This window comes from Trachurus trachurus (genome assembly GCF_905171665.1).
Source record: "Trachurus trachurus genome assembly, chromosome: 18".
Lineage (NCBI taxonomy): Eukaryota > Metazoa > Chordata > Actinopteri > Carangiformes > Carangidae > Trachurus > Trachurus trachurus.
Genome location: NC_139909.1, coordinates 24,108,679 through 24,122,277, shown reverse-complemented (window position 1 = coordinate 24,122,277; position 13,599 = coordinate 24,108,679). Strand labels below are relative to the sequence as shown.

Genomic DNA, 13,599 nt, shown 5'->3' with positions numbered 1-13,599 from the left:
ATTTCCTGCTGGGTCGAGTCCAGGACCCTGTACCGGGAAGGGTACAAGATTGGGTGGCTGAACATCAGGTAAGACTTAGGGTAGCGTTTGAGGGGGCACATGATCGGCTGTTGGCAGCGGCTGGTCGTCGCAAGGAGCGGTACGATCAGCGGGTTCGTGATGAGCCTTTGTGTGTGGGGCAGCTTGTCTACATGCGAGACCACAGTGCTAGGGGACGTCATAAAATCCATGACATTTGGAGTCCGGTGGTCTATCAGGTTCTGGAGGTGCCCCGTGGTGAGGGTGCGGTGTACGCCATTGCACCGGTAGATGACCGGGAGAGAGTGAAAAGGGTGCACCGTAACATGCTAAAGGCCCAAGTGGGGCTTGATAAGGTTGTCCCCCCCCCAGTTCCTTCGTCATTGCCAGTGGTGCCAGAGGATAACTTGTCGACTGAGGATGACCTATGGGTGTTGGTCACTGAAACCCCGTTACCATCTGCTGCAGATGCGGTCAGAAACCCGAGGTCCATAGAGTCTGGTGCTGCACCTCCATGGAGGGACCTGCCTGCCTCAGAGACACCTCTGGCGCAGGGACAGTCTGGAATCCCAGTTCCTTCTCCACCCCTGGTTGATCCCGCCAGTATTAGTCAGCCCGTCCTTCGCAGAACAGGTCGAGCCACTGCGGGCCAGCATTCTAACGTCCATCGTCTTCCACAGGCTGTTGGTCATGTTGATGAAGGAACAGTTGACCCAAGGGCAGTGTCTAATGTCCAGTATGTTCCCCACCGGCCATGGTGCTAACTTCAAGTTTGCTTTAGGTTCATCGCCGGGACGGCGATGCAAAAGCTGGGGGTAAATGTGGCAGAGTGGCCCACTCATTGTTTGTTTTTATATTTTGGGTGTAGTGCTTTGGGGTGGAATTCCACTTTCTTTTCCTGCCCACTGTGTCACAGTCTGGGATCAATCTCCCCCTTGATTAAGGGGCGGCGCACCGAAAATTATATGTGACGAGGCTCACCTAGTCCAGGTGCGTGTCCTCCTGCCTCGTCTCAGTAGCGTCGTCAGTGCAGCTTCGTCTGGCGTGACGGCGGCAGTGTTTGTGTGGCGGTGAGGTGCAACAGGCTAATCCAATACTTTTCATGTTCTCCGGTAAGTTTTCCTACCAGTAGTTTATTGCTCTGCATCTGTGGCTTGGCATGGTGTTTATTGCACTCTCTGCTTGTAGCAGAGTCGGCTGGTCGTCTGGCTGGAGCGTGAGGAAGGAGTTTGGTCCTGGGGGCTTTTGTGTGTGTGCGTGAGTGTGCCGGTTCACACGGCCACACAGTGTCTGCTCCTTTTGCTGCTGGTTGTGCCTCCGCTCTACGTTGTCAGGTAGGTCTCTCGATCTCATTGTACTGTGCATCGGTGTTATGTAGCAACATGGCTGACTATCCTTGGCTTTGCAGCAGTGTGGCCCGACTACGTCGGAAGTGGGAGTGTGGTCTGGAAGCGGGCGCGTATGCTTTGCGTGCGTGGTGGTCAATTTCTACGGTAGGCTGTCTCATTGTTTTGTGCTTTAGTGTAATGTGCCTTCTTTAGCTGTTCTTAAATATGACTTTGCCGCCTCTGACCTGTTGTCTACAGCTAAGCTGCCGTGTTGTAGTGCACCTCCCCCTGTGCCGGAGCCCTGAAGCATCCACGTCCCTAACGAAGCGGGCCTCTACACTGCCAGGGTCCCTACTGCTGTTCTGTCTGAGTTTCTTTTGTTTCTTTTCTTTACAAGCTCATATTATTAGTTTAGTATTCAATAATTTTTATTTTGGTCATTTGTTTTGGGTATGAGTGTGAGGTGCAGGCCTTTTGCCTAGCACCTGAACCCTGTTAAAGCTGCAACTGCGCTGTGCCCCTGGGCGTAGTTAGTTTGGTATTTTGTTTCTTTTTGTTTTGCTTATATATTCAGAGGGTTCGAGAGTGTGTGAGTGGGTGTGTGTGTGTGTGTGTGTGATAAAAAGAAAATATTTTGGTGTATGTATTTGGGCCTAGTAATTGAAGCCTTTAACCGTTGTCTCTTCTCTCTTGGGCAGGAGCTGCTGGTGCCACAGAGGCAGGAGACTGACTGATCCCGGTGGTGGCGGTCCCCTTCACTCCCCTGTACAGTAGTGCACTTTGGTGTGACCAGTGTGTGTGTGTGTTTCTTTTATGTGTGGTGTTAACATAAGGGCCCCTTCCCTCCCCCCTTATCAGCAGTCCTCCATGCCAGTGAAACATTTTTTTTAAAAGAATATTGTCAATAAATTGTATTTTTTTCTGGAATCACGTCTGCACGCTGTGTCTCTTAAACCTGTGTGTCCTTTGGGGTAATAGAAATTAGTATCTTACCTAAATTTCCTGGGGGCGAAATTCCCCCAGGTGGCGTTGTTGGGTTCAGTAAGGAAGTAAACTTAATTCCTCCTTGTAGCATTGCCACACTTGCTGTGGCTGACACGACAGCGGCTGCCAGTTCTAGCCGAGGAATTGTCGTGACCTTGATTGGTGCTACTCTGGACTTTGCCGTAACAAGAGCACAATGAACACTTCCATCTTCGTTCACTTGTCTCAAATATGTACACTGTCCATAACCACATGTACTTGCGTCGGAGAAATGGTGTAGCTCCTTTCTCACCACTCGTCCGAAACCAGGAGGCACATAGCAGCGTGGTATGGTGATTTTCTCCAAATTTGCAAGATCATTTTTCCAGCGTTCCCACCCTGGTTGCAGTTCACTGGGAAGGGGATCATCCCAGCCTGTTCCGTGCCTGCACATTTCCTGAAGCACCCTTTTTCCCGTGAGCAGGAAAGGGGCAACAAACCCCAGGGGGTCAAAAAGGGATGCAACCGTAGACAGAATACCACGTCGTGTTGCTGGCTGGTCCTTCAGACAAACACGAAATCTGAAGGTGTCTGATTCAATGTGCCAGTGGATTCCCAAGGCTCTCTCTAACGTCACATCCTTGAAGACCAGATCCAGAGACTTCACTTCAGCAGCACGCTCAGATGGGGGGATACTCTCCAGCACAGATTTGTTATTACACATAAACTTGTGCAGTCTCAATCCACCCGCAGCACAGAGCTGCCGTGCTTCCTGTGCAAGCTGAATAGCATCATTCACATTTTCTATACTAGTGACACCGTCGTCAACATAAAAGTCTTTCATGATGAACTTTGAGCCAAGGGGAAACTCACTTTCATTGTCCGTTGCAAGCTGCTTCAGTCCGTAGTTAGCGCATCCTGGCGATGACGCAGCACCGAAGAGATGCACTTTCATTCTGAACTCCTGCGGCTCTGCATTAAAGTTGCCGTCTTTCCACCATAGGAAACGTAGATAGTCTCTGTCAGCTTCATACACGTAGAACTGATGAAACATTTTTTCAATGTCGCACATCAATGCGACATGGTGCTGTCTGAATCTGAGAAGCACGCCGTTCAGATTGTTCAGCAGATCTGGGCCTGACAGGAGATGATCATTGAGGCTAGTTCCCCTGTACTTAGCCGAGCAATCAAAAACCACACGGAGTTTGTCAGGTTTTTTCGAGTGATACACTCCGTGGTGAGGAATGTACCACTTCTCTCCTTCCTTCCCTTGATCCTGAACTTCCTCTGCCTCACCCTTTTCAATGATTTCATTCATAAACTTCACATAATGTTCTTTGTACTTGTCATCCTTTGCCAGCTTTCTTTTAAGGTGACTGAGCCGTACCATCGCCAGTTGTTTGTTGTCAGGGAGATAGGGTCTCTCTTTAAAGGGGAGTGGCATCTCGTAATGTCCATGAATGTTCCTCTTGATCCCTTCCTTTAACACATCCAGGAAGCGGATGTCATCCTGAGACACAGTCTTTCCGTCCTTATTGGCATCTTTAAAGTCAGACTCGAGAACCCTGAGTGCCTCAGCTGGGGTCACTGGAGGAAGCTCTCTGACTGAAACTCTGTGACACATGTTGGTGATGCTTGGTGAGTTGTGGTGAGGTGAACAGCCTACGATACTCCACCCCAAATCCGTCTGAACTGCATATGGTTCGCTATCTCCTCCAAGGATTACCTGCCGTGGTGCCAGTGCCCTTGAGCAATTGTAGCCGATCAGCAGACCGACTTCACATTCCAGCTGTGGTGGGATTTCATCTGCTATTTTGATGAGATGATTCCAGTTCCGTGCCGTGTCACAGGTAGGAATGTGTGTTCGATTCACTGGTATACAGTCCTTGGTGTAAGCAGGGGGGAGATCAATGTGGATAGCAGAGCAGTAACCTCTCACTCTCAAACCTGACACTCTTTGACTATGCATTAATGCATCCTTTCCTGTCATGGTTGTTAGTTTCAGTCTTACAGGATGAGTTTCAGTCTGTAAACTATTGCTGACTTCTTGGTCAATGAAGACTGTATCGCTTTGGGTATCAAGCAGCGCATAAACTAGTCTTTCCGTACCTGGATTGCTAACAGAAGAAACCCACACTGGCACTATCATTGAAGTGTTGGTAGATGGCTCCTTAGTTGCCACACTGAGAGCCAATGTGGTTGCTGTTTCCTCTGTGTTACTTTGATTTGAGACTGACGTGGGCTTGGCCTTGGTGTAGGTGTCATCGTGGAGAAGCGTAGGATGTCTTGCTTTACATTTGTCGCATGAATGTCTATTGCGGCAGTCCTTGGCATTATGGCCCGTCCTCAGGCAGCCATAACAAAGTTTCTTTTCTTTCACATATTTCCGTCGTTCCTCCAGAGCTTTGCCTTTAAACTCAGGACAGCGGTGAAGTTGATGTTTACTGTCCTGACAAAACGCACATGGTGGCTTTAAACCTGTTCTTAACTGTCCTTGTGTTTCAGTTTCTGTAACTGTCTGTGTGTGATAAACACTAGATTTACATTTCTTTTCTTTCAGATGACGTGATGAGTTAGCCTCTGATGAGTGGAGAGCGTGGAATGAAGTAATAGGATTACATGCAATTTCTGCCTCCGTTACAATGAAGAAGACAAACTCTTGGAAGCTGGGAAACTCCTGGTCATCTCTCATGACTTGAGTGACCTTGCGGTTCCACTGTGATGCTGCCCAATCAGGTAGCTTTTGAACCAATTTCTGGTTTTCTTCACAATCGTTCAAAATGTTCAGACCTTTAACATAAGGCATGGCTTCCAGACATGAGTGTAAGAAATCAGCGAATGCTCTAAGTCCCTCAGCATCTCCATCTTGGATGGACCCTTGGCCAGTTTGTTAGTTTTTCCCTGAATGCTTTTTGTATAACAAATGGCTGACCATACCTGTGGTTGAGACGGTTCCATCCATCTTTGTAGGCTTCATCATCATTTCTATAAAATATGCCATCAAGTGTCTTTCGAGCTGGACCTCCTACATATTTTTTCAAATAATGTAATTTGTCAGCTGAAGCAATGTTCTTTTTGTCTATGAGGGATGTGAAGGAAGCCTTCCACTCAATGAACTGGATAGGGTCACCAGTAAATACAGACGGTTCTGGCATTGGGAGCCTGTTCAGAGCTATGCTATCTTGGACTGCTTGAGCCAGATAACTCACATCTGTCCTTGCAGGTGATGCTGTCACTGTGACATCAGTGGGCTGCTGTATGAGAGCTGAAGGAGGAGGATACACAAACTGATGTTCTCTCGTTCTCATCTGATCTACAGAATGAACACTTGCTTCCTGCATTACTTCCTGATCATAAGTTGTGAACCTAGCTCGTGCAGCTTTGATGTCCTTCTCTGCCTTTAATCTTTCCAACTCACGTTTTTGAGCTTCAAGTTCTTTCCTTTGTTGTTCCTCTAGGAGTTGAATCTTTTCTTTTTGTTTCTCCTCCTTCAATAACACTTCATACTCTGCTTCCTTTGCTGCTAATTCTGCTGCAGCGTCTGCTCTTTTTGCTGCTATGACAGAGTGTTGACTGGAACCTTTACTTGAGTGTTGACTTGGAGGTGAAGCTGTGGATCCGTAGATGGAGCGAGCGTAGTCTCTGTTAAGAAGCTCATGAAGACGTTGCCTTACAGCTTCACTATCAAATTCTCCATCTATGCCTGATATCCTTTCAAGAGCAATTTTAACAATGTCCCTTGTAACTGCCTCACAGGCATCAATACGACGTCTTGTCTCATTAGACGGAGTGAGGTGAGCTCTGATGTCTATGTACAGGTTTATAACACAGTTTTTTCCTTCTTCTAGTGTGTCTATAAGAGTTGCAATGTCACTTTCAGGAATGTTTAACTTTAACTGTTCTCTAGCCTTACGTGCCTGGATCTTCCATTGTTCATAAATGTGAGTCAACCTTTTCTCCTTTTTGTGGGCCTCCTCCTCATGAAATGCAAGCATCTTTTCCGTGGGATTCCGTAGGCGACCAGAGCGACGGAGATCCTCCTCTTCAGTATCCTTATCCTTCATCTGTTCGGAGTCTCTGTCGTCTGGAGGCGTCTTTACTGATGCTTCCATGTTGTGAGCAGGTACCACAATCCTTGACCATCACATCAGGTCCCTCTACAGTTGTCCTTGGTCAGCGGCGTGATGTGACGGATGAGGTGAAGCTCTTACTGTAGCATCCCCGGCTAAATGATGGTCGAACTCTCAAACTGATGGTTCACAATGTTTTATTCCTTGGACCGTATTCAATGTAAACACACCGTAAGAGCTATGAAAAGAAGAAAACAAAATACAGTTACCTTTACTCTTACTTGAAATTACCTTTAACTGCCTTTATCTTAAACAATCATGTAAGTTGACTCTCTTTTTATCTAATAAACTTATTGTAGACTCACAGGTTTTACTCCATGAATTTAAATATATATTTTAACTGCTACGACTGATGTTACAGTCATGAGGGAAAATTCACATTTTAACTGAAAGACAACCTCCCATAGAGTGCAATAGAAAACAATATTTGACATGAAATTAGCATTATTAACCGTTCGTTTTTAACCCAATAAACAGTTTTTAAACTTAGCAGACCTTATATAAAACAGACAAAATACGTCCCGTTGCATTAATAAAACAACCTACGAGTTAGCTTATAGCTTCATCTCACTTCAATACAGACAGACACGGCAGCTTCGCCGATGCTAATAGTAACTACCGCTAACCACAATACGTTTTATGCATGAAAATATCCACGGCAACCAAACTCGAGCCGGACATAAATATAGCATGAAATGGTAACAAAACAAACCTTGTGCCCCTTATTAGCCAGGTGCTAGGGCGTTTCATGTGGGTTAGACACACTTTGCTTGCTTTTAGCATTGAAGACACTCTTTTAGCCTTGCAGACATACTTTTCCTTCTGCCGGTAAACTCCGAAGCATCGGATGTGTACGAGGTCTCAGCGAGACGCTTTCAAAATAAGAGCACTGAATATCCGTCTGCTTAATGTATAAAAAATAAAAGCCTGGCTTTAAAGAATGTTACTAAGTAAACATAAAAACACATTTATAAAAATACTATGCTCATATTAAAGGTCATTTACACACACTCTAAACAAATCTGTCTGCATGGAGTTGCAGCGATCAGCTTAATTAGCATTATTTGTTTTGATGTCCACCTCTTTTTGAGTAAATTGAAGGCTTGTTTTTATGTCTTGTAGTTCTCGTGTTAATGTTTCCATCCTGGTAGTCGTGGAGTCCATTATTATTTTAACAAAGCCTTTAAAATGTTCTTGCTGTTGTTGGAGTAAAGCTGTGAACATGTCCTTCTGCTGTTGTAGCAGTTCTGATACTTGTGTGAGTGAAACATGATCTTCATCAGATTTTCCCTCTGCTCTTAATTTAGGTGGCATTTTTAGCTCTGAGTACTCAAACAAAGTACCTGCCCTGGCCTGGTAGCTAGCTGCTGCCTGCGGGTGGCTGCTCCTGGGCTGGCCTGGTGGCTGCTCCTGGTGGGCCTGGTGGTGGCTCTGCTGCTGGTGGCTAGTAGCCCATCACGCTCACACAGTGATTATAATTAATACGTAACGGCTCCGCCGCCGTACCGGAGCGGATCTGCCGCCATTCCGCAGTCAGTGGAATTTAGGCGTAAGACTACACAAAAACGCGGCGTAACATTGTATATGTTATGTAACGTTATCCACCGCTCCATTTATTGATTTTTCGCCGGCTCCGTTGTAAACAGATGCACATGGTCGAGAGGAGTGTAACCAAAACAGCGGAAAAGCCAGCGGACTTAGTTCCCCTTGAATAATTTCTTTTTTTTTTAAGTCAGAAGAATGCCATCAAGGACACGCATGCAGTGTCATCTGACATCACATCCGCACGACTGCGCGAGAAATTTGAATAAATATCATTACTGCAATGATTTCAGTGCTTAATGTTTTTTGTTGCGTATTACTGTGAAGTACATAGGATCAGAAGAAGTTCAGCAAAAGAGGCTTTTTATTTTTTTAATTGAGAACAGATGAAGGAACTTTACCTTAAAGCCCCAGTATGTAGGAATTACCCCCATCTAGCGGTGCGGTTGCATATCGGAACGTATTCTTGATGTTGCATTTGCGAGAAATCGGGCAGACGTCAGACAGACAACAGACGCTGCATGTAACAGGATAAACAAGCGTCTATGTAAACAAGTGGTCCGCCAGCACGAGGCAAAACAATACAGGCCTGACAATATGTTGTCATGGTGATGTCGTATTGTTTACCTGACCCATGTTTTACCGTCTCTCTCTCGTCGAGTAAACTGACATCCGGTTGGTTTGCCGACGTCGTCATTCAGGTGCCTGAATGCACCTGAATGCAACATCAGTGCCTCCGTCCTTCCTCACACTACACAGTGGTGACAGTTTTAACAGGCGATACCCCGAAAGCTTTCTCCCTGAGCCGACAGCTTGAGTGAGTTTCTGTGGTTACCTACAGTCACGCTGCCGCCGAACGTAAAAAATGGCGATGCAACATGGCAGCGGTGGTTCAGTGCACGCCCCCTTGTATATTAACGACTTGTAACAACTCATTCTAAGGTACGAGAAAGCTTTCATTTGTTTGCGGGTGTGATTCGACTTAAAGCAGAAGTGAGTGATATATTTGTGTTAATATAAGTCTTAAATAGTTATATCTTCCGACAGCAATCACTTACATAGAGTGTTTGGTCTGAATCACGGGTCTGTCAGTCACTCTGCTCTGCTCTGAGTCGAGGAGAAAACATTTATCGTATCCTACAGTTTTTATCCAATGAGGAGAGAGAACGGCATGCAGGGCTGTGTGTGAAGCCAAGGAACGCCGTGAATGTGGCGACGTAGGGACGAGGACTGTTATGGTGCGTTCAAGGAAACTCGTATTTTTCCGACCTGTGACGTCGTACCAGTTCGATCTGGTACATAGACTGTACAAAAAGACGTACTGGTACGATTTCACGGGTCGGAAGTTACGGGTGGCCGTTATAGTGACTTTCACCGGTAAAACAGGTCGGAAAAACACGAGTGGGTTGCCTGGAACGCTACAAAGTCGTAAGTTGTGACTTGAAGCTGTAATTTATGATTTCAAAAGCCTGCCTGGAACGCAGCATTAGCGAAAACGACCGGATCACTCACTTCTGCTTTAAGTGAAATACGTATTTATGAAAGTGTTGCACACTTGGACAGATTCACTCCCGGCGAGCATTAGGTTTGCGTCTTTCTTTAATATCTGTTAACACAGGAATACAGACACGGTAAGTTACGTGGTCGCTCTCTGCGGCGCTCTGTTTACCATATCACATGCACACACTTAACCCTTACATACTGTTCAAATTTGATACCTTCACAGTATGGTTCGGGTCAATTTTGACCCGGACCAAGAATTCCCTCATAGTAAGTGTCTATATTGAATTTTAAACTACAGATCTATTTAGAATGTTTAAATAGCCTATGACACATAAATTAATGTATGATTAAGTGTTAAAAAGAAAATTCAGAGAGCAGGGAGAGTGCATTTATTAAGTTTTACAACACTCGTTTTTGGATAAAATCTTCTACTATTACACAGTATTACATCCTGTTCTATATAAGACATAAACACATAAGTCAATGTACCTTCACAAAAGTTCTAAAAATATTATATGAAGGTTGAAAAGTTACTTAGTGTTGGTTTAAGCACTAGCTGTTATTTAATACTTGTTTAACAGTCATGGCCAGTTTAACAACAATTTTTCCTTTGCACGACATGGCCGTACTTTTTCTCTCTCTGTTATCTTTCATCAATGGGCCTTAGGTGATAAACATAGTTTATCTATCACAGACTGGCATCGTCTTACTAGATTTAAAATACAATTATTCAAGACAGTGCCCCTTGATCATGGGATCTATGAATAACTTTTGATCAGTCTCAAACTTTCCTTTCTTTTCTAAACCAATGTGTATATTTCACCACAGTCTGCCAATTGTTTTTTTACAGTCTGTTTAGAGAAGAGATCTGTTACAAATATCACAAATTTGTCACAGTACAGTCTACATGTGTGTTGAAGTGGAACCTGCGCCAAGCAGAGCTCCTCATATGAGCAATTACCCTGCTGTTCCAACATGTCATTCACAAAAGTTCTAAAAATATTATATGAAGGTTGAAAAGTTACATAGTGTTGGTTTAAGCACTAGCTGTTATTCAATACTTGTTTAACAGTCATGGCCAGTTTAACAACAATTTTTCCTTTGCACGACATGGGTGTACTTTTTCTCTCTCTGTTATCTTTCATCAGGAAAATTTTGCATTATCCTACAATACATCCGCATTTCTGCAAAACCTCAGAACAAGGCTGATTAAGATAATAATAACGTAGGAACCAGCAAGTCTGTGTCACCACCACATTTTTTGATTGTGAACAGTTGAGAGAACCACGGACACACTGGCTCTCATTTTGTTGTTGTTACACTCATGACTAGTTTAACAATAAATGTTCCTTTTAACAATGTGGGCGTACTTTCTTTATCTTTCATTATCTACTTTTGCTTTCCCTCCAGGCAATCAAACCTCAAAAGAAGGCCGACCTGTATTAGGAATGGGCATCTAGTGAAAACTAATGCAGTCTAATACTAATAACGGTTCAAGGGTGCCATTCCGAAGGGCCGCCATTCCGAACGTTTAGTTTAATGTGTCGGAATGCCGGCCCTTAATTATTTATGGAAAAGGGGTGCCTTTCCGAACCTGAAAAAAGTCCACCATGGGTACACATATCACAGCGAACGTTTTGGTAGTACAGTGGTTAGAGCATGTGCCTCTGGCGCAGGAGATCAGGGTTCGACTCCCGGAGGAGTTGCTTATTAGCAGAGACTTTCTTGGCTGTCCCCGCGGCGCGATCGTGTCAAGCCAGGCAGGAAGTCAAACCACGAGAGAATCTGGTCAATTTTCTAAATAAAACACATTCGGAACAGCGGCCCCTCGGAAGGAATTTTCGGACTGGCAGACCTTCGGAATGGGGGGTCGCCCCCCCTAATAACAGCCATACAATAATTGAAGTCCAATGTTGAGGTTTTGTTGAAACTGTGTTCATATTGTTAATTGAACTGTATGATTCAACTGCATGATCTGAAGAGGCTGAGATTTGTGTTACTATTGAACTATCAGAATTTCAGTCAGTACTGAGCTTCCTGAAGTTGATGATGATCTCCTTGGTTTTCCTGGTGTTCAGAGCCAGGTTGTTTTCTGAACACCAGGCTGCCAGCTTCAGGACCTCCTCTCTCTGTACGCCGTTTCGTGACCCCCCGAGATGAGTCCTACCACGGACCACGGTGGTGTCGTCCGCAAACTTGACAGTCAAGTTGCTGTTGTTGGCTGGACGGAAACTATATGGCATTATACCTAACTTACTGCCTAACTTTACTGACTACCATATCCAGCTTTAGGCACCACAGAATTGGAAAAGCAGCTGCATCTGTGCAATGGGCCTTAGGTGATAAACTCATAAAGGTACAAAAGAAAGAAAAATAAAAGTACAGGACTGTACCTAAAAGAGTACAAATGCTTTGTCGCTCCAGTGGTACCCTATCATGGTACAAGCACTGTACCTTTCTAATCTAAAAGTACATTTTTGTCACTAGGGGTGCAGAAATGTTTCTTCAGAGGTACAAACAAGCAGGTACAAAAATGTACTCATTTTAAAGGTACAGTGCTTGTACCGTGATAGGGTACCACTGGAGCGACAAAGCATTTGTACTCTTTTAGGTACAGTCCTGTACTTTGATTTCTTAGTGTGTAGTTTATCTATCACAGATTAGCATCGTCTTACTAGATTTAAAATACAATTATTCAAGACAGTGCCCCTTGATCATGGGGTCTATGAATAACTTTTGATCAGTCTCAAACTTTCCTTTCTTTTCTAAACCAATGTGTATATTTCACCACAGTCTGCCAATTGTTTTTTACAGTCTGTTTAGAGAAGAGATCTGTTAGAGATATCACAAATTTGTCACAGTACAGTCTACATGTCTGTTGAAGTGGAACCTGCGCCAAGCAGAGCTCCTCATGAGCAATTACCCTGCTGTTCCAACAATTCCTGTAAACAACAGTGTTGTGCAAGTTACTCAAAAATAGTAACTAGTTACAGTTACTTGTTAGTTCATTTAAAAAGTAACTCAGTTAGTAACACCAGCAAAGGAGCTGAAAGACTACAGACCAGTGGCCCTGACCTCCGTGCTGTGCAAGTGCATGGAGAGAGTCCTGTGTGACCTTCTGCCAAAATGCTGTCACACAAAATAGATCCTTTTCAGTTTGCCTACAGGGCAAAAAGGGGTGTCGAGGACGCAAGTCTCACATTGCTGAATACCGTCACTAAACATCTGGACTCTCCACATCCCCACACCAGGATCTTATTTATGGACTTCTCCGCTGCTTTTAACACTGTGCACATAGACACCCTGCTGTATGCTCTTTTAGACATCCAAGTTCATCCCACACTGGTTTTATGGATCAATAATTTTTTTAATGACAGGTCACAACAGGTGCTTTTAAATGGTTTTAAATCAAAGAAGCTGATTTTAAACACAGGTGTTCCCCAGGGTTGTGTTTTTATCTCCTGTTCTCTTCTCCATGTACACAAACAACATCACCTGTAACAGCGAGGGAATGAGCCTTTTTAAATATGCGGATGACATGGCCCTGGCGGCTCACCTGACACCACTGCTCTGGACCGGTATCAGCAGGCTGTTGAAAACCTGGCACAGACTTTTAACCAGCTCTGTCTTGAGCTAAATGTCCAGAAGACCAAAAAGCTGTGCTGTGGGGGCAGAAGAGAGTCAGCAACCACTCTTTTTAAACCACTCAGCATCCAGGGTCAGCTGGTGGAGCAGATTGAGTCTTTTTGCAGCCTGAATTGGAACACAGCTTCGGTCTCGGATGCTGCGTTAGCTAATGCGCCACTTCACATTCTCAGTAACGGCAACGTCAGTAACGGCAATGCCCAACAATGATGGGAAAGGTAATTAATTAGATTAATCATTACTGAAAAAAATAACGCCGTTATTAAAATCCCCAGGGCTGGGGCTCTTAAGGACTTTAGACCAGTGGCTCTCACTCCACTCTTGGCCAAATGTATGGAGAGAGTGGTCAGTACCCATCTCAGGCTCCATGTCAGTGACCAACTTGACCCCTGTCAGTTTGCCTATAGACCACACAGGGGCACAGAGAATGCACCGTTACCCTGGTGAACTATATAGCAAAACATTTGCAA

General features: G+C 44.7%; 1 long non-coding RNA gene across 2 annotated transcripts; it reads left to right on the top strand.

Moving 5' to 3' along the window:
* The first annotated feature begins 909 nt into the window (after positions 1–909).
* On the top strand, positions 910–2,217 carry LOC311002010. Of its 2 annotated transcripts, XR_014596210.1 has the most exons (4): positions 910–1,130; positions 1,207–1,352; positions 1,427–1,511; positions 1,605–2,217. It is a non-coding gene; the product is annotated as an uncharacterized lncRNA (long non-coding RNA). The 2 variants fall into 2 exon arrangements; XR_014596211.1 differs by having other exon boundaries at positions 910–1,352.
* The last annotated feature ends 11,382 nt before the right edge of the window (positions 2,218–13,599 follow it).